At 45.9% G+C, this 26439-nt stretch overlaps 1 non-coding gene across 1 annotated transcript; it reads left to right on the top strand.

Moving 5' to 3' along the window:
* The first annotated feature begins 24485 nt into the window (after positions 1-24485).
* On the top strand, positions 24486-24592 carry LOC116273329. Its single transcript, XR_004181703.1, has one exon. It is a non-coding gene; the product is annotated as a U6 spliceosomal RNA (small nuclear RNA).
* Positions 24593-26439: the final 1847 nt, after the last annotated feature.

Here is a 26439-nt window from a genome sequence, read left to right as displayed (position 1 = left end):
CCACTGTGTCTGAGAATCTGAGAATAGACCTTCCCACCGGCATGTCTTCTACCCCTGGCCCTGCCCTCTCCCTCCCTGTTAGAGCCAAATATGAAGAATCCAGAGTCCATTCTCCGGCAATGATTTTTCTGTGTGTGGAATTCTGATGTACACAATTTACTTTGAAGCAACTGAACTTACTAGGCAGACATTTTTTCCCCTATAGCCACAAGAATTTTAAACATGCATGGATTGTGAGTCACTCCTGGTAGAGACAATGAAAACAGGAGGAAATCGGCCAAGCGTGGTGGCTCACACCTGTCATCCTAGCACTTTGGGAGGTGGAGGCAGGTGGATCACTTGAGGTCAGGAGTTTGAGACCGGCCTGGCCAACATGGTGAAACTCCGTCTCTACTAAAAATACAAAAGAATTAGCCAGGCACTGTGGAGTGACAATCCCAGCTACTCGGGAGGCAGGAGAATTGCTTGAACCCGGGAGGCGGAGGTTGCAGTGAGCCGAGATCACATCATTGCACTCCAGCCTGGGCAACAGAGTGAGACCCCATCTCAAAAATAAAAATAAAAATAAAAAAGGAGGAAATCAGAAGTACAGCATTTTGCAGAGCAGGATGGAAAGAGCTCAAAGGAGCTGTGGCCGAGTTTGCTCAGCTGCTCAATCAAGCAGGGAGGGAGCTGATACTCTTGTAACCCAACGGGTGAAGGCCATCTCCCCTGGCCTGTCCATTTCATGGGCAGAGTTAAGGTCCTAAAATCCTGCTGGCTCTCCTAGGGAGGGTGTGGAAAAAGAATCAGCCTTCCAAGTAAATTCAATGTAAAGTGTGTCTCTAGCATTCTATTTTGGCCAGCACTGTGGCTCATGCTTATAATCCCAGCACTTTGGGAGGCAAGATGGGAGGATCATTTGAGGCCAGGAATTCAAGACCAGCCTGGGTAATATAGTGAGACCTCATCTCTGCAATAATAATAATAATAATAACTTAGCTGGGTGTGGTGGTGTGTGCCTGTAGTCTCTGCTACTCAGGAGGCTGAGGCAGGAGGATCACTTCAGCCCAGGAGGTTGAGGCCACAGTGAGCTATGATTACACCATTGGCACTCCAGTGTGGGTGACAGAGTGAGACCTTGTCTCTAAAAAAAGAGCCAAAAATACTCTGTTTTCTCCTTGGGACCACATTACAACCCAGAAGGCAGGTGTCAACAATTCTGAGCTGTATATTAGGCCTAGTGGTTAGCTGGGGATGTGTAAATCAGTTCTAACTTTTAGTGGAGGAAATGTACATTTCCTTTCAAACTCAAAGCTGATGGTCTTGCTTTTTTTTTTTTTTTTTTTTTTTTTTGAGACGGTGTCTCACTCTGTCACCCAGGCTGGAGTGCTATGGCCTGATCTCGGCTCACTGCACCCTTGAACCCCTGGGCTCCAGCCATCCTACCACCTCAGGCTCTTGAATACCTGGGACCACAGGCGTGCACCACCATGCCCCACCAATTTTTTTTTATTATTCTTTTAGAGAAGTAATCTCACTATATTCCCCAGGCTGGTCTCAAACTCCTGAGCTCAAGGGATCCTGCTGTCTCAGCCTCCCAAAGTACTGGAATTATTACAAGTGTGAGCCACTGCACTCGGCCAGTCTCATTGAAGCTATTGCTAGTGTCAGTGGTTGGAAAGAGGTTCAAGTACCTGGTTTGTCTTTTTTTTTTTTGAGACAGAGTTTCGCTCTTGTCACCCAAGCTGGAGTGCACTGGCACTATCTCGGCTCACTGCAACCTCCACCTCCCGGGTTCAAGCAATTATCCTGCCTCAGCCTCCTGAGTAGCTGGGATTACAAGCACCTGGCTAGTTTTTGTACTTCTAGTACAGATGGGGTTTCACTGTGTTGGCCTGGCTGGTCTCAAACTCCTGACCTCAGGTGATCCGCCCACCTCGGCCTCCCAAAGTGCTGGGATTACAGGCCTGATCATCGCTCGCGGCCAAAGCACCTGGTTTTTCAAACATGGCCAGTAATTATTTGTCTGATCATCTCAACAACACTGGAAGCCTCTTGAAGATGGCGCCCATGCATTCCTCTCTCGGGTCTTGTGTCCGGGTCCCTGGGGACTGGCTTTGAGGTGCTGGTGCCCATCAGTCGTTCTCAGTAGCATTGCCCATTCTTAGTTCTGTTGTGTTGCCTCATGTACCTTCTTTTTTTTTTTTTTTTTTTTTTTTTGAGATGGAGTTTCATTCTTGTTGCCCAGGCTGGAGTGCAATGGTGCCATCTCAGCTCACCGCAAACTCCAATTCCCGGGTTCAAGCGATTCTCCTGCTTCAGCCTCCTGAATAGCTGTGATTACAGGCATGCGCCACCATGCCCAGCTAATTTTGTATTTTTACTAGAGATGGGTTTTCTCCGTGTTAGTCAGGCTGGTCTCAAACTCCCAACCTCAGGTGATCTACCCTCCTCAGCCTCCCAAAGTTCTGGGATTACAGGCGTGAGCCACCACACTCAGCCTCTCTTGTATCTTCTTAAAAAGTTCTTTAGCTTGTCCCACTTATCTCATTGTAGCTGCTTTTACACTATTTGTCTGTTTCTGGCTTCCTATTCACTCACTTATGCTTCATTCTCCATACTTAGTGGAATTGCATTACAATAAGTGCTGTTTCTCTGCTGATAGACCTGCTGACTTCGACGCCTTTACAGTGAGCCTGCCTGGGCATGTAGTATGAATTAGCTTGATTCCTGCTGGACCGAAGCCAAATGACTGGTTTCTTTTTACTTTTTCTTTTTATTTTTTATCTTTTCTTATAGAGACAGGGTTTCACCATGTTGGCTAGGCTGGTCTGTAATCACAGCATTTTGGGAGGCTGAGGCAGGTGGATCACTTGAGGACAGGAGTTTGAGACCAGCCTGGCCACCATGGTGAAATCCCATCTCTACTGAGGACAGGAGTTTGAGACCAGCCTGGCCACCATGGTGAAACCCCATCTCTACTAAAATACAAAAATTAGCTGGGCATGGTGGCATGTGCCTGTAATCCCAGCTACTCGGGAGGCTGGGGCAGGAGAATTGCTTAAACCTGGGAGGCAGAGATTGCAGTGAGTCAAGATTGCGCCACTGCACTCCAGCCTGCGTGACAGAGTGAGACTCCTTAAAAAAAAAAAAAAAAAAAAGAACCATTAATAGACACTGAAATTTGCATTTCATTTTTATTTATTATTATTACTTTTGAGACAGGCTCTCATTCTGTCACCCAGGCTGCAGTGCAGTGTCATGGTCGTAGCTCACTGCAGCCTCAAACTCCTGTGCTCAAGCAGTCCTTCTGTCTCAGCCTCCTGAGTAGCTAGGTCTATAGGTGTGTGTCATCACACCTGGCTGATTTTAAAAATACGTTTGTAGAGATGGGGTCTTGCTATGTTGCCCAGATTGATGTTGAACTCCTGGCTTCAAGTAATCCTCCTGTCTCAGCCTCCCAAAGTGCTAGGATTAGCAGGCGTGAGCCACTGTAGCCAGCCTGAAATTTGAATTTCATTAATTTTTACATGTCAAAAAATATTCTTCTTCTTTTGATTTTTTTTTCAACCGTTTAAAATGTAAAAACCAGCTGGGCATGGTGGCTCACACCTGTAGTCCCAGCCACTCGAGAGCCCAAGATGGAAGAATCACTTGAGTCCAGGAGTTTGAAGCTGCAGCGAGCTATGATGGCACCACTGCACTCCAGTCTGGGTGATAGAATGAGATCCTGTCTCAAAAAAAATAAAGTAAAATAAAATGTAAAAATCGTTCTTACTTGTGAGCCATACAAAACCAGGTGGCAGGGTGAATTTGGCCTACAAGCCATAGTTTGCTGAGCCCTGACTTAAAAGATTTTTTTTTCCAGGTCAACTTTAAATGGCATTATTCTGCCAACTGCATTGGTTAAAAATCAGTTGAACAGTGGGTTGCTCAGCTGCTTTGAGTCTGTTTTTAACCACAGTCTATTCTAAATATAGATTATTTACATCATCTGTGTAGCCTTGTATTTGACATATTAGTCTCTGATGGGAGGCTGGTCTAGGCAACGTTGAGGATCCCTTTCACCCTAATTCTAGTCCAAAGATTTTCTAACAAATAAATGCCAGGTATGGGGGCCTCATGCCTGTAATCCCACCACTTTGGGAGATCTAGGTGGGAAGATTGCTTGAATCCAGGAGTTCAAGACCAGTCTGGGCACCATAGCAAGACCCCCATCTGTACAAAAAAATTTTTTTTTTAATTAGCCAGGCATAGTGGCACGTGCCTGTAGTCCGTGCTACTTGGGAGACTGAGGCAGGAGGATCGCTTGAGCCCAGGGATTGGAGGCTGCAGTGAGCCACAATCGTACCACTGCACTCCAGCCTGGGTGACAGAGTGAGAACTTGTCTCAAAAAAAAAAAAGTTCTTTTTGAATCTCTGTCCTCTGCAGCTTCAGTAGCAGTGTGCCTCCCAAAGTTTCTTCCTGTACCTTCACCATTTTCCTTCTTCCCAGGCTCAAGTCAGGATGTAAAGGTGGTGCTCCTGTAGGCTCTATCCTTAGCGCTCTTCTCTTCTCCCTCTTTCTGTTCTCCATGGACTTTATTTTTGTTATTTTTTATTTTCTTGAGACAGGGTCTCACTCTATGGCCCCATGCTGGAGGGCAGTGGTGTGATCTTGGCTTACTACAATCTCCACCTCCCAGGTTCAAGTGATTCTCCTGCCTCAACCTCCCAAGTAGCTGGGACTACTAGTGTACCCCACCCTGCCCAGCTAATTTTTGTATTTTTAGTAGAGATGGGATTTTGTCATGTTGGCCAGACTGGTCTTGAACTCCTGGCCTTAAGTGATCTTCCCGCCTCAGACTCCCAGAGTGCTAGGATTACAGGCATGAGCCACTACGCCCAGCCTCTCCCTGGCATTTAATCAGATCACGTCTTCAACTAGCACCTCTACATTGGCGACGTGTATATTTAGCCCTTATATTTAGCTCTGACCTTTCTTCTGAGGCTTAAAGTCTTTTCCAGTACCTGAAGCCTAATGTCTAAACTCCTTAGCCTGGCCCTAGGACCTGCTTATCTGAACTCCTGATGCACTGCCAGGCCCCTGGACCAAGCCATGGGGTAGCTTCCAGCAGGTCATCTGCTTCCTCCTCCTTGTCTTTGCTCACACTCCTCCCTCTGCCATCACAAGCCTCTCTCCTTGTCTCTACCTCCCTTCCTCTCCTCCCAGCACACACCAAATTGATACCCTGCCCTTTGACAAGCCACTCAAAGGGCCACTTAACCTGTCAGATTCAGCTGAAATACCTGTGCCTCCTTGAAGCCTTCTTTCTTTTCTTTTCCTTTAGTTAGAGTCAGGGTCTTGCTCTGTTGCCCATACTGGAGTACAGTGGCACAATCTCAGCTCACTGCAGCCTCCACCTCCCAGGTTCAAGTGATTCTCCTGCCTCAGCCTCCCAAGTAGCTGGGATTACAGGTGTTCACCACCATGCCCAGCTAATTTTTTGTATTCTTATTTTTAGTAGAGACTCAGTCTCTCTGTGTTCCCCAGGCTGGTCTCGAACTCCTGGCCTTCAGCGATCTTCCTGCCTTAGCCTCCCAAAGTGCTGGGATTACAGGCATGAGCCACTGTGCCCAGTGTGAAGCCCTGTTTCATAGATAAGGCTAAACATTTTTCCTATGTGCCCATAGAGCCTTATGCACACCTCTACTTTAATGCTTGCTTTCTTTCTTCAATTAGGTCAAAAATAAATGAATATTGGTTCAACATCATATATATATTTATATTTATATTTGTTTATGTAGTTACCAGTTTTATATTTTTATTTATATATATATATATATATATTTTTTTTTTTTTCAGACAGTCTTGCTTTGTCTAACAGGCTGGAGTGCAGTGGTGCCATCTTGGCTCACTGCAGCCTCTGCCTCCCAGGTTCCAGTGATTCTCCTGCCTCAGCCTCCTGGGTAGCTGGGATTATGGGTGCTCACCACCATGCCCAGCTAATTTTTTTTTTTTTTTTTTTAGTAGATTTCACCATGTTGTCCAGGCTGGTCTCAAACTCCTGACCTCAGGTGATCCGCCAGCCTTGGCCTCCCAAAGTGCTGGGATTACAGGAGTGACCCACCGCACCCAGCCTCAACATCATATATATTTAAAAGTTGGTACCAGCCAGGCGCAGTGGCTCACACCTGTAATCCCAGCACTTTGGGAGGCTGAGGTGGGCAGATCACCTGAGGTCAGGAGTTCAAGACCAGCCTGGCCAACATGGTGAAACCCCATCTCTAATAAAAATAAAAAAATAAAAAAATAAACAATTAGCCGGGTGTGGTGGCACATGCCTGTAATCCCAGCTACTCAGGAGGCTGAGGCACGAAAATCACTTAAACCAGGGGGGTGGAGGTTGCCGTAAGCCAAGATCATGCCACTGCCCTCCAGCCTGGGCAACAGAGTAAGACTCCATCTAAAAAAAATAGTAATAATAAAACAGAAAGAAAGAAGAAATTGGTATAGTGTGGGAAGCAAAAAAAAAAAGGAAAAAGAAATGATTGAATTAATGAATACACTCTTATGGGGCCTGCACTGACTTTGACACAAATTAGGCTGGCTTAGTAGGCAAGGTGGGATCTTTTCATAATTTTATTTGATGTCTAAAATACATTTATCTTTTTCTCTTGTAGGAGGAAAATTCTTCCAAGGATGATCTCCCACTCAGAGCTGAGGAAGCTTTCCTACTCAGCAAATGCTGTATGTTTTGATGTTGACAGCATGGTCATCAGAGAAGAAGGAATTGGTGAGCTAGCCAAAATCTGTGGTGTAGAGGATGTGGTGTCAGAAATGTAGGGATAGCATTTATTCACTTTATGAAATGATAAAGAATTTCTTTTTTTTTTTTTTTTTTTTTTTTGAGACAGAGTCTCACTCTCTTGCCCAGACTAGAGTGCAATGGCACAGTCTTGGCTCACTGCAACCTCCACCTCCCGGGTTCAAGCGATTATCCTGCCTCAGCCTCCTGAGTAGCTAGGATTACAGGCGTGTGCAGCCATGCCCGGCTAATTTTTGTATTTTTAGTAGAGACGGAGTTTCACCATGTTGGTCAGGCTGGTCTCAAACTCCTGACCTCGGGATCCACCCGCCTCGGCCTCCCAAAGTGCTGGGATTACAGGCGTGAGCCACCGCACCCAACCATGAAATGATAAAGACTTTCTAAAGAGTGGCTGTTTTGGATGAAGTGCTAGACCCTGGCTATGGAACATGAGTACTAGGCTTTTTCTTTCATTCCTTAGAGCTAAATTTGATATATTCATTCATTTATATAAATATTTATGGCAAACAAATATGGATAAGACATGTTCTTAGCTCGATCAGGGAAATGACAACCATCACTAACCAAAGAAGATGGCCTGGGAGGTGGGGTCCAAGTGTCCAGCGGCTTTGTGTCATAGTTGAAAGTGTGGCCTTGGTGGTTCCCTAGAAACGTTCAGAGCCTCTTGGTGGATCCTGGGTCAGAGCCCCTCCCTCCCTCCCTCCCTCCTGCCCTCCCGCCTCCCGTCCTGCAGCTGGGCACCACCCTCTGCAGCCCCAGTCCCCCAGTAATGCACCATGTCATTTTCTTTCTTTTTTTTTTTCAAGACAAAGTCTTGCTCTGTCACCAGGTTGGAGTGCAATGGTGCAATCTCGGCTTACTGCAACCTCCACCTCCTGGGTTCAAGCAATTCTCCTGTCTCAGCCTCCCAAGTAGCTGGAATTACAGGTGCGCGCCACCACGCCCGGCTAAATTTTGTATTTTTAGTGGAGATGGTGTTTCACCATGTTGGCCAGCCTGGTCTTGAACTCCTAACCTCATGATCTGCCCGCCTCGGCCTCCCAAAGTGCTGGGATCACAGGCATGAGCCACCACGCCTAGCCACCATTTTATTTTCCACTTCCTTTCATGGAAGAACGTTTAGCTTTTGGTCTCTTTCTTGATTTATGACAGCTCACGGCTTTCAAGAAAACTACCTATGAATAGACTGTAACTTTTTTTTTTTTTTTTTGAGATGGAGTCTCTGTCGTCCAGGCTGGGGTGCAGTGGCACGATCTCGTCTCACTGCAGCCTCCACCTCCCAGGTTCCAGCAACTCTCCTGCCTCAGCCTCCCAAGTAGCTGGGATTACAGGTGTGCACCACCACACCTGGCTGACTTTAGCATTTTTTTAGTAGAGATGGGGTTTCGTCATGTTGTCCAGGCTGGTCTTGAACTCCTGGCTTCAGGTGATCTGCTCACCTCAGCTTCCCAAAGTTTTGGCATTATAGGCGTGAGTCATTGCGCCCAGCTTCTTAATGTTATTTTCAAGCAAAACTTCAAAAGTTTATTCCAGGGCCTTGCTCTCATAGCAGCAAAGCCTGTCTGTTGCACAGTGGGACTCTTGGTAGCATCTTCCTGTTGGTGGATGTTGTGTAGACCCGGGGCAGTAAGGCATGTTAACCTCAAGGACAGCGGACCTGGCTGGCCTGACTGTTGGGTCTCCCTCCTAGGACATGGCGAGCCATGGGCGGGGCAGTGCCTTTCAAATCTGCTCTCACGGAGCGCTTAGCCCTCATCCAGCCCTCCAGGGAGCAGGTGCAGAGACTCATAGCAGAGCACCCCCCACACCTGACCCCCGGCATAAGGTAAGAGGAGCCCCTGCTCCAGGTGTATTTCAGCACCAGTGTGGGAGGGGAGGGCAAGTCCTCCTGAGAGCATCTAACTATTGCTTTAGAGCGCCCTCTGGGTGGTTTATTTATTTTCATTTTTTTAAAATTTTATTTATGTATTTATTTATTTTTTGAGGCAGAGTCTCGCTCTGTCGCCCAGACTGGAGTGCAGTGGTACGATCTCGGCTCACTGCAACTTCTGCCTCCCTGGTTCAAGTGATTCTCCTGCCTCAGCCTCCCGAGTAGTTGGGGTTTCAGGCACCCACCATGCCAGGCTAGTTTTTGTATTTTTAGTAGAGACAGGATTTCACCATGTTGGTTAGGCTGGTCTCAAACTCCTGACCTCAGGTGATCCGCCCGCCTTGGACTCCCAAACTGCTGGGATTCTCCTGCCTCAGCCTCAGGAGTAGCTGGGATTACAGGCACCCGCCACCACACCTGGCTAATTTTTGTATTTTTAGTAGAGATGGGTTTCACCATGTTGGCCAGGCTGGTCTCGAACTCTTCACCTCAAGTGATCTGCCTGCCTCGGCCTCCCACTGTGCTGGGATTACAGGTGTGAGCCACCGCACCCAGCCTATTATTATTTTTTTTAGAGTCAGAGTCTCATTCTGTTGCCCGGGTTGGAGTACAGTGGTATAATCATGTCCCACTGCAGCCTTGAACTCCTGGGGTCAGGTGGCCCTCCCACCTTAGCGTCCTTAGTAGTAAGGACTACAGGTGCATGCCACCATGCCCAGCTAATTAAAAGAAATTTGTGTGTGTGTGTGTGTGAGGGTCTTGCTTTGTCACCCAGGCTGAAGTCCAGTGGCATGAACACAGCTCACTGCAGCATCAACCTTCTGGGCTCAAGGGATCCTCCTGCCTCCGCTTCCTAAGTAGCTGAGACTACAGACATAGGCCACCATGCCGGATTTTTTTTTTTTTTAATTTTTTTTATAGACACAGGGTCTCACTACGTTGCCCAGGCTGGTCTTGAACTTGTGGGCTCAAGTGACCAATTTTCCCACCTCAGCCTCCCAAAGTGTTGGAATTATAGGTTTGAGCCACTATACCCAGCCTTTAAAAAATTTCTTGTAGAGATGGGGTCTTGCTATGTTGCCCAGGCTGTTCTCAACCTACTGGCCTCAAGTGATTTTCTACCTTGGCTTCCCAAAGTGCTGAAATTAAAGGTGTGGCCTGTGTGGTTCTTTTGGCACTTACAGGTGGTCTTTCTGGCCAGTTGTGTGGTCCTGTCTGTTTCTGCCTTTCCTCTTTCTCCAGGGAAAACCTAAGCTTTCCTTGTTTGTCCTCATCTTGTGTTTTTCTGGGTCCATGGGCACAGTAGAATTCTGGGACGGTGTGCTAAAGCAGCCAAGCCCTACCCATTGATTTCTAAGTGCATTTAGAAAAACACATGTAAGGCTGGGCATAGTGGCTCACGCCTGTAATCCCAGCACTTTCGGAGGCCAAGGCAGATGAATCACTAGGTCAGGAGTTTGAGACCAGCCTAACCAATATGATGAAACCCCGTCTCTACTAAAAATACAAAAATTAGGTTGGGCACGGTGGCTCACGCCTGTAATCCCAGCACTTTGGGAGGCCGAGATGGGTGGATCACCTGAGGTCAGGAGTTCGAGACCAGCCTGGCCAACATGGTGAAACCCAGTCTCTACTAAAAATACAAAAAAGTAGCTGGGCATGGTGGTGGGTGCCTATAATCCCAGCTACCTGGGAGGCTGAGGGAGGAAAATCACTGGAACCTGGGAGGCAGAGGTTGCTGTGAGCCAAGATCACACCAGTGTGCTCCAAAATAAAAAATAAAAAAAATTAACCAGGCATTGTGGTACGGGCTTGTAATACTCAGGAGTCTGAGGCAGGAGAATCACTTGAACCCGGGAGGTGGAGGTTGCAGTGAGCCGAGATCGCACCCCTTCACTCCAGCCTGGGTGACAAGAGTGAAAATCTGTCTTAAAAGAAAAGAAAGAGAAAAACATATATAAAACATTAACACCCCAGGCAATATACCTTGTCAAATATACCTCAGGCAAATGCATTCAGGAGAAGAAAATGTATCTTAGTTTCCTCTTTGTGTTTCATTTTTTTTTCCCTTTTGTATTACTCAGTGTTTGGTTGTATTTTATTTTTTCAGGGAACTGGTAAGTCGCCTACAGGAGTGAAATGTTCAGCTTTTCCTAATATCTGGTGGCTTTAGGAGTATTGTAGAACATGTTGCTTCAAAGCTCAATATCCCAGGAACCAATGTATTTGCCAATAGGCTGAAATTCTACATTAAGATGTTAATTGTAACATGTTCCCTTTCTTAGCAGTTCCATTATTCAGTATTCTGGGTAATGTCTGTTGGAATGCAACTTAAACAGTCACATCAGAGTTAAATATTGAGATGAATGGTTCTCTTAATTGAAGTATTTTGCCCTTTGGTACCCTTTGCTCAGCAAAATAGACTTAGGTCATCACCTGTCCTAGCTTTATTATCTATAACATCACCTGTCTGTACATAAATGTCTGCATTTCGTGAAACATTAATTCCTACATCGCCCCTATGACTTACTTTGCTATATGTTGTATTTCAATTTTATGGGAGCTTCTATGCATTTGAAGCAATTTAGACTCAAGAAGGAGACTTTTGGCTGGGCACGGTGGCTCATGCCTGTAATCCCAGCACTTTGGGAGCCTGAGGCAGGAGGATCACTTGAGGTCAGGAGTTTGAGACCACCCTGGTCAAAGTGGTGAAGCCCCAACTCTGCTAAAAAAAAAAAAAAAAATTACTGGGCATGGTGGCACATGCCTGTAGTCCCAACTACTTGGGAGGCTGAGGCAGGAGAATCACTTGAAGTTGGGAGGTGGAGGTTGCAATAAGCCGAGATCACGCTACTGCACTTACACCCTGGGTGACAGAGTGAGACTCTGTCTTTAAAAAAAAAAAAAAGACACAGACTTTAGAAGGGAAACTTTTGTTAACGGATTACTGAACTACAGCTACCCTTGGGGAAGCCTCCTGTCCCCTTTCTGGTCCATAGCCGTGCCACAGCTGTTATATTATCTCAGATCTCCAGTTATATCAAGGAGTGACTGATAGTGATATTCTTTTTTCTTTTTTTTTTCTTTTTTGAGACAGGGTCTCACTCTGTTGCTCCTGCTGGAGTGCAGTGGCTCGATCTCGGCTCACTGCAACCTCTGCCGCCTGGGTTCAAGCGATCCTCCTGCCTCAGCCTCCTGAGTAGCTGGGATTACAGGTGCCCACCAACACGCCTGGCTAATTTTTGTATGGTGCCAGACCATACTTTTGTTTTAGATGGCTGATTTATCCTATAATCCCAGCACTTTGGGAGGCTGAGGCAGGAAAATCACTTGAGCACAGAGGTTTGAGACCAGCCTGGGAAACATAGTGAGGTTGAAATCTCTACAAAGTAAATAAATAAAATAAAATAAAAACAGCTGATTTAGAACTACATAAGATTTAAAACAGGAATTACACAAAAACAACTCTCATTACAAGATAAAAATTAAATAATAAAAACAAATTCAATCTTGTTGTATCAACTGACTTTATGCAAACCCAAGAAAAGTTATGAATAAGGAACTAAAAACCTTTTAAAACTTTTAACAATGCCTTATCCCTGTAGTATGGGCACCATCTTTTAGCCTAGGTGTGTGCTCAATAGGTTGGTTTCATTTCCCCAAATAATACCATCAACAACTCATAACCGAGATTTTAATATCATTTGATACTTTATATACTAGTTCCTCATACATTACCTCATTTAATCCTCATAGCAGCCCTGTGAAGTCAAATATTATGTTTTGTTTTGGTTGTTTTAGAAAGAGTCTCACTCTGTCACCCAGGCTTGAGTGCAGTGTTGCAATCATAGCTTATCACAGCCCTGAACTTCTGGGCTCAAAGGATCCTCCCACCTCAGCCTCCTGGGTAGCTGGGATTACAGGTGCGTGCCACTGCATCCCACACCACCACAGCATTTATTCCTCTGAACTAACTTCATTTTCTGAGACTAGCAGAGGTTTTATTTACTTTTTTATTTTATTTTATTTTTGAGACGGAGTCTCGCTCTGTCACCCAGGCTGGAGTGCAGTGGCGTGATCTTGGCTCACTGTAACCTCTGCCTCCCGGGTTCAAGTGATTCTTCTGCCTCAGCCTCTCAAGTAGCTGGGACTACAAGTGCATGCCACCATGCCCAGCTAATTTTTGTATTTTTAGTAGAGACGGGGTTTTGCCATATTGGCCAAGCTGGTCTCGAACTCCTGACCTTGTAATCTGCCTGCCTTGGCCTCCCAAAGTGCTGGGATTACAGGCATGAGCCACCACACCCAGCCCTGGTTTTATTTATTTTTTGAGACGGGGTCTCGCTGTATCACCTAGGCCAGAGTGCAGTGGCGCGATCTCAGCTCCCTGACTCAAGCAATCTTCCCATCTCAGCCTCCTGAGTAGTTGGGACTGCTGGTGCATACCACCACACCTATCTAATTTTGTTTAGTTTTTGTAGAGATGAGGTCTCACTATGTTGCCCAGCCTAATTTTAAACTCCTGGCTCAAGTGATCCTCCTACCTTTGCCTGCTAGAGTGCTGGGATTATAGGTGTGAGCCAACATGCCCAGCCGGGTATTTTATTTCTAAGCATTTTAAAATCAATGCAGGAAACAAATGCTATATAGCAGGTGTCATAAATATCAAATGTGTCAATTTCACATAGGGCATAGCCTTTATCATGTTATTCTAACGTAAGAAAAACTACACCAAAAATATAGTGTAGCCAGGCGCAGTGGCTCACACCTGTAATCCCAGCACTTTGAGAGGCCAAGGTGGGCAGATCACCTGAGGCCAGGAGTTTGAGACCTGCCTAGGCAACATGGTGAAACCCCATCTCTACAAAAAATACAAAATAATTAGCTGGGAGTGGTGATGGGTGCCTATCATTGCAGCTACTCAGGAGGCTGAGGCATGAGAATCACTCAAACCCAGAAGGTGGAGGTTACAGTGAGCTAAGATCGCATCACTACACTCCAGCCTGGATAACAGAACAAGACTCCATCTCAAAATATATATATATATATATGTGTGTGTGCTGAAGTTTTTACCACCTAGTTTCCTGAGATCTAAAAATAGGGATTGTCTAAAAAATAAAAATTAAAAAAAGATAGTCTTTGTGAATGATGAATGAAAAGGGGCTAAAAGGAACCTTTTTGACTGGATGCGAAGGTAACTCATGCCTGTAATCCCAGCACTTTTGGAGGCAGAGACAGCCGGATCACCTATGGTCAGGAGTTTGAGACCAGCCTGACCAGCATGGTGAAGCCCTGTCTCTACTAAAAATACAAAAGTTATCCAGGTGTGGTAGCAGGCGCCTGTAATCCCAGCTACTCGGGGGGCTGAGGCAGGAGAATCACTTGAACCCAGGTGGCGGGAAGTTGCAGTGAGCTGAGATCGCACCACTGCACTCTAGCCTGGGCATGACAGAGCAAGACTCCATCTCAAAAACAAAAGGTTCCAGCCAGGCTGGTCTCGAACTCCCGACCTCAGGTGATCTGCCTGCCTTGGCCTCCCAAAGTGCTGGGATTACAGGCATGAGCCACCGTGCCTAGCCTTTGAATCTTTTTGTTTTTCTTTTTTTTTCTTTGACAGAGTCTCACTCTGTCACCCAGGCTGGAGTGCAATGGTGCGATCTCAGCTCACTGCAACCTCTGCCTCCCAGGTTCAAGCAATTCACTTGCCTCCGCCTCCCAAGCAGCTGGGATTACAGGTGCCCGCCATCATGCCCAGCTAATTTTTTGTATTTTTAGTAGAGGCAGGGTTTTGCTATGTTGGCCAGGCTGGTCTCGAACTCCTGACCTCAGGTGATCCACCCACCTCAGCCTCCCAAAGTGCTACGATTACAGGCGTGAGCCACCACACTGGCTGCTTTTGAATTGTTAGCTTAGATAATTTATAGCCAGTGTTGGGGTTGGCTAAGCAATGAACATTGGACTAGTTTAAGGAGAAATACTTAAAAGTAAAATGAAGAGTTTTCTCAGAGAGCTCCTAATCTCATTTTCAAGAAATGACAAAATGAGCCAGGAGCGGTGGCTCACGCCTGTGATCCCAGCACTTTGGGAGGCTGAGGCGGGAGGATTGCTTAAGCACAGAGGTTCAAGACCAGCTGAGCAATATGGCAAAACTCCATCTCTATATAAATTAGCCTGGGATTGTGGTACAAATGTCATCCCAGCTACTCAGAAGCTGAGGCAGGAGGATCACTTGAGCCCAGAAGTTCAAGGCTACAGTGAGCCATGACTGTGCCACTGCACTCCAGCCTGGGTGACAGGGTGAGACCCTGTCTCAAAAAACCAAAAAGGAATGACAAAATTGGTTGAGTGCAGAAATACATACCTGTAATCCCAGCACGAGGAGTTTGAGAGCAGCCTGGCAACATAGCAAGACCCTACAGAAAATTTAAAAAGTAGCCAGGAGAGGTGGTGCACACCTGGAGTCTCAGCTACTTGGGAGGCTGAGGCATGAAAATCACTTGAACTCAGGAGGCAGAGGTTGCAGTGAGCCGAGATTGCGCCACTGCACTCCAGCCTGGGTGACAGAGCGAGACTGTCTTTTTTTTTTTTTAGAACGGAGTCTCGCTCTGTCGCCCAGACTGGAGTGCAGTGGCGCAATCTCGACTCACTGCAAGCTCTGCCTCCTGGGTTCACACCGTTCTCCTGCCTCAGCCTCCTGAGTAGCTGGGACTACAGGCGCCGCCACCACGCCTGGCTAATTTTTTTGTATTTTCAGTAGAGACGGGGTTTCACTGTGTTAGCCAAGATGATCTCAATCTCCTGACCTCATGATCCACCCACCTCAGCCTCCCAAAGTGCTGGGACTACAAGCGTGAGCCATGGCGCCCGGTCAGGCCATTCATAAAGTGGTGCGTTAATTTGCCCACAGTCCACAGTTCACATTGCAGCCAACAGCAAAGCCAAACGCCAGCCGTGCCTGGATCTCCCTGCTTACCACATTCATCCTTATCTTACATACATTTCCTTCACTATGTGAGGACAAGAACACTTTTGACCTAATCAACGCACATGTTCTCGGTTCAAAGTAAAACACATAATAAATAACCCCCGCCAAGATGCTCACTTCCTTGTGAGTCTGTGTGTTAAAAGCAATTTTCTTCAAATCTAACTCCTGTGAATGTTATACTTCTGTTTATTCTAAAACTCCCTAATTAGAGACTTCCCAGTATCTTGCAATTCCTCAACAAGTCACAGGGAGCCCAGGAATAAATTATTCAAAAATAATTAGCAAAAGGCTTTACCTTGTTTTATCATTTAGTTGGTGATCTTTTCCAATTTAATTAGTCTCACTGATATAGAAAACATTCTTAGAAGAGGCTTCTTTGGGTTAAGAACAAGACTTTTTCTAGCTGTTCTACAGAAGAAGTAGGAGGATGAGGAGGAGGAGGAAGAAGGAGGAGAAGGAGAAGGAAGAAAAAGAAAAAGAAACAAGGCCCATTTGAGGAAACTTTTAGCCATGAGTAGAATACAGCCAAGGAAAACTTTCTCTTTTATATAAGAAATATATTTTGGCCAGGCGCAGTGGCTCCTGCCTGTAATCCTAGCACTTTGGGAGGCCAAGGTGGGCAGATCACCTGAGGTCAGGAGTTCAAGACCAGCCTGGCCAACATGGTGAAACCCTGTCTCTATGAAAAATACAAAAATTAGCTGGCATGGTGGTGGGTGCCTGTAATCGCAGCTACTTGGGAGGCTGAGGCAGAATTGCTTGAACCTGGGAGGTGGAGGTTGTGCCATTGCACTGCAGCCTGGGTGACACAGCAAGACTCCATCTCAAAAAAGAAAAAAAGAAATACATTTCACGAAAGCACATTTAATGCAGGCAGATTTTGAGCATCAGAGAAATTGGTCTGGATGAAGTCCAGAGACACAGCGTTGCTTTGGTTACAAGAATGGTTTGGAATCCCAGCTCTACCGCTTTAATAACTGCCTGCACCTAGCAAGGTACTTAACCCCTCAGTATTTTCTCCATAAAATGGGGATGGCAGTAGTACAGTGGTCTATGCCTCAGAGGTTTTGAGGAGAATCAGTTACATGGTGGTGGGCACATAATTAGTGCTCAATAAATGCTGTAGCTATTATCTTCATTCTTGTCTCTGTGGGTGAAAGAAAAATGCAACACTGGATCAAATTCTTCCAGAAGCTGGCCGGGTGTGGTGACTCACCCCTCTAATCCCAGAACTCTGGGGGGCCAAAAGGGGTAGATCACAAGGTCAGGAGTTCAAGACCAGCCTGGCCAGCATGGTGAAACCCTGTCTCTACTAAAAATACAAAAATTAACTGGGCATGTTGATGGGCACCTGTAATCTCGCTACTGAGGAGGCTGAGGCCAGTGAATTGCTTGAACCCGGGAGGCACATGTTGCAGTGAGCTGAGATCACGCCACTGCATTCCAGCCTGGGCGATAGGGAGAGACCCCATCTCAAGAAAAGCAAAACATATAAAAAATGTTTTTTAATGTAGATTTTTGGACATTGTTTTATACATGATTCCCACCAGCAGAAAGACCTAAGAATGTGTACTTTTATCGAGCCCTCCAGTGACATTTATGATCAGGCAAACCCAGGTAATAACATTGATTGGAGGATTGGTGAGTGCATATTTTCCAGGTTAAAATGATATTGGACATAGAGCAGTGGTTCTCAAATTTTAATGTGCTTAAGAATCACCAGGAAAGTTGTTAAAAATTAGATATCCAAGGCCGGGCGCGGTGGCTCAAGCCTGTAATCCGAGCACTTGGGGAGGCCGAGATGGGCAGATCACGAGGTCAGGAGATCAAGACCATCCTGACTAACCCGGTGAAACCCCATCTCTACAAAAAAATACAAAAAACTAGCCAGGCGAGGTGGCGAGCACCTGTAGTCCCAGCTACTCGGGAGGCTGAGGCAGGAGAATGGCGTAAACCCAGGAGGCGGAGCTGAGATCCGGCAACTGCACTCCAGGCTGGGCGACAGAGCGAGACTCCGTCTCAAAAAAAAAAAATTAGATATCCAGAGATTTAGACATCCAGAGATTGAGATTCAGAGCTCTGGGAGACACTAAAAAATGTGCATTTTTAACCAGTTTCCTCTCTCCAGGGTAAATCATTCAGAGACACTTGTCTTCATCCATTCTGTGCTGCTATAACAGGTAATTTATAATGAACAGAAATTTATTTGGCTCTGGGTTCTGGAGGTTGATGAAGTCCAAGTAGAGGGGCTACATCTGGTGAGGGCCTTCTTGCTGTGTTGGACAATGGCAGAAAGTATCACATGGTGAGAGAGAGCAGAAAGGGGACTGAGCTCATCCTTCATAAAGAACCCACTCCCACAATAACGGCATTCATCCATTCCTGAAGGCACAGTCTTCGTGACCCAATCACCTCTTAAAGGTCACACCTGTCAACATTATTGCATTGGGGATTAGGTTTCCAACACATGAACTTTGGGGGATACATTCAAGCCATAGCTTTCTGCCCCTGACCACCCAAATTCATGTCCTGCTCATGTGCAAAATACATTTGTTCTATCCCAATAGCTCCAAAAGTCTTAACTTGTTTCAGGAGGACCAACTCAAAAGTTTAAAGTTGAGTCTCATCTAAATCAGGTACGGGTGAGATCCAGGACACGATTCATCCTGAGGCAAATCTTCCTCCAGCTGTGAGCATATGAAATTTAAAAAAAAAAAAAGTGATGTGCTTCCAAAGTACAATGGTAGGACAGATATAGGGTAGACGTTTTCTTTTCTTTCTTTTCTTTTTTTTTTTTTTTTTTGAGATGGCGTTTCGCTCTTGTTGCCCAGGCTGGAGTGCAATGGTGCGATCTCGGCTCACTGCAACCTCCACCTCCCAGGTTCAAGCGACTCTCCTGCCTCACCCTCCTGAGTAGCTGGGTTATGGGTGTGAGCCACCATGCCCAGCACACGTTTTCATTTCAAAAAGGAGAAATAGGCCAAAAGAAGCAACAGGCCCAAAGTAAGTCCAAACCCAACAAGGTGGACAAATTAAATCTTAAGACCCAGAATAATCTTTTATTTCCTGCACTGCTACCTGGACACATTGGGAGGGTTGAGTCCCCAAAGCCTAGAGCAGCCCTGCCCCTCTAGAGCTAGCACTGTAGGGCTACTATACTGCTGTGGCCACTGGGCTCAGTTCACGCAGCAGCTGTCATGGGTTGAAGTATCATGCCTTCAGGTCTCCCAGGCTGGAGTTGCACATTATTCACTCTATAGTTCAGCAAGGTGCAGTGGCTCATGCCTGTAATCCCAGCACTTTGGGAGGCTGAGGTGGACAGATCATCTGAGGTCAAGAGTTCGAGACCAGCCTGGCCAACATGGTAAAACCCCATCTCTACTAAAAATACAAAAATTAGCTGGGCATGATGGCACACACCTGTAATTCCAGCTACTCAGGAGGCTGAGGCAGGAGAATCACTTGAACCCAGGAGGTGGAGGTTGCAGTGAGCCAAGATTGTGCCACTTCACTCCAGCCTGGGTGACAGAGCAAGACTCTGTCCCAAAAAACAAACAAACAAAACACTCTACAGTTCTTGGATCTCAGAGGTGGCCCCACTCTCACAGCTGCACTAGGCACTGCCCTGGTGGGGGCTCTCTGCAATAGCTCCACCTCTGGGACAAACTTCTGCCTGGGACTTCTCAGCTGCTCAGTACGTTTGAAATCTAAGTGGAGGCCACCATAGCCCCACAGCTTATACTCTGCACATATGCTGAGTTAGCACTGTGTGGAGGCCACTATGGTTTATAATCCTTTATCTTTTGGAGTGGTGGCTGGACCCACTTAAGCTATTGAAGTTGGTTGTATTCGTCCATTTTCATGCTGCTAATAAAGACATACCTGAGACTGGGTAATTTATAAAGGAAAGAGGTGGACACTCTGTTCAGCATGGCTGGGGAGGCCTCACAATCATGATGGAAGGCAAAGGAAGACCAAAGGCACATCTTACATGGCAGCAGGCAAGAAAGCATGTACAGGGGAACTGACCTTTTATAAAACCATCAGATGTCATGAGACTTATTCACTACAGCATGGGAAAAACCCACTCCCATGATTTGATTACTTCCTACTGGGTCCCTCCCACAACATGTGGGGATTATGGGAGCTAAAATTCAAGATGAGATTTGGGTGGGGACACAGCCAAACCATATTATTGATTTTTCTCCAGGATCCCCCATATAAGTCAGTGGATGCAGATGGATACTTGTCACAGAGGGCACCACTGAGGTCCAGACACTGAATACACTGAAGTCTCAGCTCCCACCCTGCCAGGATACCCTGTCCCACCTGCCAGGACCTCCCCTCAGCCACCTCCCTGTTCAGGAGGTGCCCATATATTCAAGAGAGAGTTTTCATAATTTTCTTTTTTTCTTTTTCTTTTTTTTTTTTTCCGACAGTCTTGCTCTGTCGCCCAGCCTGGAGTGCAGTGGCAAGATCTCAGCTCACTGCAACCTCCACCTCACGGGTTCAAGTGATTCTCATGCCTGAGTCTCCTTAGTAGCTGGGATTACAGGCGCACACCACCATGCTCAGTTCATTTTTTGTATTTTTAGTAGAGACAGGGTTTTGCCATGTTCTCCAGGCTGATCTTGAACTCCTGACCTCGAGTGATCTGCCCCCCTTGGCCTCCCAAAGTGTTGGGATTACAGGTGTGAGCCCAGCCAGTTTTCATAATTTTCTTTACTTCCACTGTGATGGAAGAACTGGCTTCAGAGAAAGCCATCTTGGAGAGGTGAGGTGGCCCCACCAGGAACAGGTTTCAATCAGGTGTTTTGGAGGCAGTAATGCGTGTGCACCCTGGTGAGAAGGAGCATGGCATGAACATCAGGAGCCAGACTTCACCTGGGAAAAGGAGAGGCCACAGGTGGGGCTGAAGGAGCAGTTCTCATAAGCGATCCTGTGGGCACTGGGGCCACACCATGTACCTTGGTGCATGAGTGTCAATGTGGCTCGTGGAGAGTGGGGTAGAGGATTCAGGATATTAAAAGCATCAGGGAATCCAGGGGAGAGCCACCGCACCCAACTTTACTTTCACCCACAGGCTGATGCAGCCCAAGGAGATGTTACTCCACAATGACCTCAATTCTGCACAGAGAACCTGTTTGCCAGGCCCTTGCCACAGGCTATAATCTCAAAACGGGGCCGTCAAGGCTTGTTAGAATACCTGGGACTGAGAGGAAAAAAATATTTTTTTTTTGAGACAAGGTCTTGCTCTGTCACCCAGGCGGAAGTGTAGTGGTATGATCGTAGTTCACTGCAGCCTCTATTTCCCAGGCTCAAGCCATCTTCCTGCCTCAGCCCCCGAAATAGCCAGAACCACAGGTGCACACCACCATGCCCGGCTAAGAAAAGAATTTAAACATTTTATTTATTTATTTATTTTGAGACAGAGTCCCACTCTGTTGCCCAGGCTGGAGTGCAGTGACACAATCTCGGCTCACTGCAACCCCATCTCCTGGGTTCAAGTGATTCTCCTGCCTCAGCCTCCCAAGTAGCTAGGATTACAAGTATGCACCACCATGCCCAAATAATTTTTGTATTTTTAGTAGAGACAGGGTTTCACCATGTTGGCTAGGCTGGTCTCGAACTTCTGACCTCAGGTAATCCTGCTGCCTCAGCCTCCCAAAGTGCTAAGATTACAGGTGTGACCCAATGCACCCAGCCTAATTTAAACATTTTAAAATCTTGTTTTAATTTTGAAATAAAATCTCAATTTGGTTTTTAAAAAGCTCTGCCTGAGTGGTGATGACTCACATCTGTAACTTCAGTACTTTGGGAGACTGAGGTGGGAGGAACCCCCCAGAGTTCAAGACCAGCCTGGGCAACATAGGGATACCCAGTATATCTAAAATAATAATAATAATACAAAAATTAGCCAGGTCTGGTGGCGGGCACCTGTGATCCCAGCTACTTTGGAGGCTGAGGCAGAAGGATCACTTGAGCCTGGGAGGTCAGGGTTGCAGTGAGCTGAGACTGCACAACTGCACTCCAACCTGGGCAACAGAGTGAGACCCTGACTCAAAAAAAAAAAAAAAATAGTGCTTGGTGCCACATGCCAGGAACCACAATGACAAGTCAGAAGGGTGTTGAGTCAGGGCCAACCAAGAGCTAGCAGGGAGTCTGACCCTGGGGACTCTGCCCTTTCCAGAAGGTGGAGGTGCAGAGAAGCTCGAAAGGATCACCGCTTCTCACCCTAGCTCTCAACCCCCTTACATCAGCAGCTCTCAGCATAAGCAACTGGACAGCTCACACCAATAAATTAAACCTTCTTATTTCTTGTCAGGCACAGTGGCTCATGCCTGGAATCCCAGCACTTTGGGAGGCCGAAGTGAGAAGATCACTTGAGGCTAGAAGTTCAAGACCAGCTTAGGCAACATAGTGAGACCCTGCCTCTACAGAAAATTAAGTGGAAGCTGTGGCATGTGCCTGTGATCCCAGTTACTCGGGAGGCTGAAGCGGGAGGATCTCTTGAGCTCAGGAGGTTGAGGCTGCAGTGGACTACCACACAGCTGCACTCCAGCCTCGAGGACAAAGCAAGACCTTGTCTCATAACAAAACAAAAGAAGCAAGGCAGCAGGTCTAATCCAGACTTAAGAGGAGGGTATCAGCCAGGCACAGTGATACATGCCTGTGATCCCAGCACTTTGGGAGGCCAAGGTTAGCAGATCATGTGAGATCAGGAGTTCAAGACCAGCCTGGCCAACATGGTAAAACCCTGTCTCTACTAAAAATACAAAAATTAGCTGGGCGTGGTGGCATGCACCTGTAATTCCAGCTACTTGGGAGGCTGAGGCACGAGAATCACTTGAACTTGGGAGGTGGAGGTGGCAGAGAGCCAAGATCACGCCACTGCACTCCAGCCTGGGCGACAGAGCAAGACTCCGCCTCAAAAAAAAAGAAAAGAAAAGGCCCTTCAAACTGAGCCATCTGCACAATGCCTGAATTTACGTCTGCACAGAAACATGGTTAGAAAAGGTATCCTAGTTATACTGCAATGAAAAATGTCTACCTGTAACATTCACTATTTCTTGCAGACACCTATACCCTGTGGAAAGGGTGAAAAGCTCAGAAGATTCTATTGTCTATTTGATTTTATTTATTTATTTTTGAGGCAGGGTCTCGCTCTATCATCCTGGTTGGAGTACAGCAGCACAATCATAGCTCACTGCAACCTCAAACTCTTGGGCTCAAGTAGTTCTGCCTCAGCCTCCCAAGTAGCTAGGACTACACATTTGCACCACCACACCTGGCTATTTGGGTTTCTTTGTTTTTTTTTTTTTTTTTTTTTTTTTTTTGGTAGAGAGAGGGATCTCACTATGTTAGCCAGTCTGGTCTCAAACTCTTAGACTAGAGTGATCCTCCCACCTTGGCCTCCCAAACAGATGATGGGATTGTAGGCCTGAGCCACCATGCCTGGCCATCTACTCTAAATGCTAGTTAACTGCTTTGATGGGCTGGGCACAGTGGTTCATTCCTGTAATCCTAGCACTTTGGGAGGCCAAGTCGAGTGGATCATGAGGTCAGGAGTTTGAGACCAGCCTGGTTAACACAGTGACACCCCATCTCTACTAAAAATACAAAAAATTAGCTGGGTGTAGTGGGCGCCTGTAATCCCAGCTACTTGGGAGGCTGAGGCAGGAGAATCGCTCGAACCTGGAAGGTTGCAGTAAGCCAAGATCACACCGCTGCACTCCAAGCCAGGTGACAGTGAGAGACTCCATCTCAAAAGAAAAAAAAAACAAAAAACCAAAAAACTGCTTTGATGAAAACTAAAGAGTAAACTGTAAATAAAAATTGGCCTAATTTTTTTTGTTTGTTTTTTGTTTTTGTTTTTGAGATCAAGTCTCACTCTGTTGCCCAGGCTGGAGTGCAGTGGCACGATCTCGGCTCACTGCAGCCTCTGCCTTTCAGGTTTAAGTGATTCTCATGCCTTAGCCTCCCAAGTAGCTGGGATTACAGATGCCTGCCACCACACCAGGCTAATTTTTGTATTTTTAGTAGAGAGAGGCTTTCACCATGTTGGCCAGGCTGGTCTCGAGCTCCCAACCTCAAGCAGTCCACCCGCCTCGGCCTCCTGAAGTGCTGGGATTATAGGTGTGAGCCACCATGCCCAGTCAAGATTAGGCCTAATTTTTAAAGTTACCTGAAGCATAGAAAATGTTTCTCCGTTTATTAATCTACTTTTTATTTTTTTTTTTTTGAGACAGGGTCTCACTCTGTCACCCAAGCTGGAGTGCAGTGGCATGATCATGGGTCACTAAAGCCTCGCCCTCTTGGGCTCAAGCAAGATCTTCCTGCCTCAGCCTTCCAAGGGCTGGGACTACATGCGAGCACCACCACACCCAGCTGATCTTTTAGTTCTTGTAGAGACAGGGGTCTCACTATGTTGCCCAGACTGGTTTTGAACTCTTGGGCTTGAGAGATCCTTCCACCTTGGCTTCCCCAAATGCTGGGATTACAGGCATGTGCCACCACACCTGGCCTCACATATTTTGATGTCTAAAACACCAAAGATATTTTTAAGGAGCTGAACAAACCAGTAATTTTTAAAGAAAAAAGTAGTGGGAGTATCTAGTACAACCAAAACCAGGCATCAAAGTCAGCAGTTAAACATTCCAGGCTGGGCACAGTGGTTCCTGCCTGTAATCTCAACACTTTGGGAGGCCCAGGCGGGAGGATTGCTTGAGCCCTGGAAAGCGGAGGTTGCAGTGAGCCACGATCATGCCACTGTATTCCAGCCTGGAAGACACAGTGAAGCCCTGTCTCAAAAATAAACTAACTAATAAATCCAGAACCAGTGCTCACTTCAGCAGCACATAAATTAAAATTGGCATGATGTGGAGAAGATGAGCATGGTACCTGGGAAAGGATGATACACAAATTCATTAAGCATTTCATATTTTTAAAAAACATTTCAGAACCAAGAAAATAAATGAATCAAAAGAAAAGGGAAGACCCTGGTGATTACTTTGATATTAGAAAAAATCAGCTGGGCGTGGTGGCTCATGCCTATAATCCCAGCAATTTGGGAGGCTGAGGTGGGTGGATCACTTTAGGTCAGGAGTTCGAGACCAGCCTGGCCAACATGGTGAAACTCTGTATCTACTAAGAGTACAAAAATTAGGCTGGGTGCGGCAGCTCATGCCTGTAATCCCAGCACTTTGGGAGGCCAAGGGGGGCGGATCATCTGAGGTGAGGAGTCCAAGACCAGCCTGGCCAACATGGCACCACTGCACTCCAGCGTGGGCAACAGAGTGAGACTCTGCCTCAATAATAATAATAATAATAAAACCAAATGCAGATAGACCATAGACCTAAATGTGAAAAGGTAAAAACAATAAATCTTTTAGAATTGCTCTGTTCATGTATGGCTATTGAGCACTTGAGATGTGCTATTAAGTGTAAAATTTGCACTGAATTTTAAGCACTTAGTAGGAAAAAATCCTAAAAATAATCTCAATTTTAACATTAAAATTTTGAAATAATTTGGTTATACTGAGTTAAACATTACTAAAATTAGTTTTATCTGATTATTTTTGTTCTCTTAATGTGGATACTAGACAATTTTAAATTGTATATGTGGCTTCCTGTTTTTATTGGACAGCACTAATCTAGAAGGTAAGAGAGACATATACCTTCAGGACATCAAATTAGGAAAAGATCTGTTAAATTGTATTTGAAAAGCATGAATCAGGGCAGGCGTGGTAGCTCACACCTGTAATCCCAGCACTTTGAGAGACCGAGGTGGACAGATCACCTGAGGTCGGGAGTTCGAGATCAGCCTGATGAACATAGTGAAACCCCCTCTCTACTAAAAATACAAAATTAGCAGGGTGTGGAGGCGCATGCCTGTAATCCCAGCTACTCAGAAGGCTGAGGCAGGAGAATCGCTTGAACCCAGGAGACAGAGGTTGCAGTGAGCCGAGATCATGCCATTGCACTCCAGCCTGGGCAACAAGAGTGAAACTCCATCTCAAAAAAAAAAAAAAAATGCATGAATCATAAAGGAAAAGAATAATAGACTAATATTTGACCACACTGAAATTTTTCTGTCAAAAAGACATAATTGAAAGACTAAAAAGCCACAGAGAGGAAAATACATTTGTAGCGCCTACAAGTCTCAAAGGACTTATGTCAATAATATATAAACTCCAGCCAATCGATAAAGAAAAGGCAACCCAGTAGAAACATAGGAAAACATTTGGAACAGATGCTTCACAAAAGAGAATTGTTAAATGACCAGTAAACATGAAAAAGTGTTCAGCCTCATTAATAAATCAGAAAATGCACATTAAATCCATAATGAGATACCACCACAAACCCACCAGAATTACTACAATTAAAAGAGTCGACAAGATTGTAGAGCAACAAGAATATATATTTATTCTTGTTTTTAGATGTCTCTCTCTCTAAATATAAATATGCAGCCAGAGACATCTAAAAACAATGGGCATGACAGCATTATTTGTAATAGCCCAGGTTGAAACAACCCAATGTCCATTCGCAGTTGAAGGACTAAATAAACTGTAGTGTATCACAGAAGGGCACAGTACATAGTAATGAAAAAAAAGAAACCACAGCTATATATAGCAGTGTAAATGAATCTCATAAGCATAATGTTGAGCAAAAGAAGCCAAACACAAAAGCATGCAAGCTGCATAATTCCATTTATATAAGGTAAAAACAAAAACAAACCCAGCTAAGGTGATCTACAGTGTTAGAAGTTAGGATGGGGGTTCCCTTGAGGAGGA

Source organism: Papio anubis, unplaced genomic scaffold, assembly GCF_008728515.1.
Source record: "Papio anubis isolate 15944 unplaced genomic scaffold, Panubis1.0 scaffold557, whole genome shotgun sequence".
Lineage (NCBI taxonomy): Eukaryota > Metazoa > Chordata > Mammalia > Primates > Cercopithecidae > Papio > Papio anubis.
This window is presented reverse-complemented; position numbering and strand designations above follow the sequence as displayed.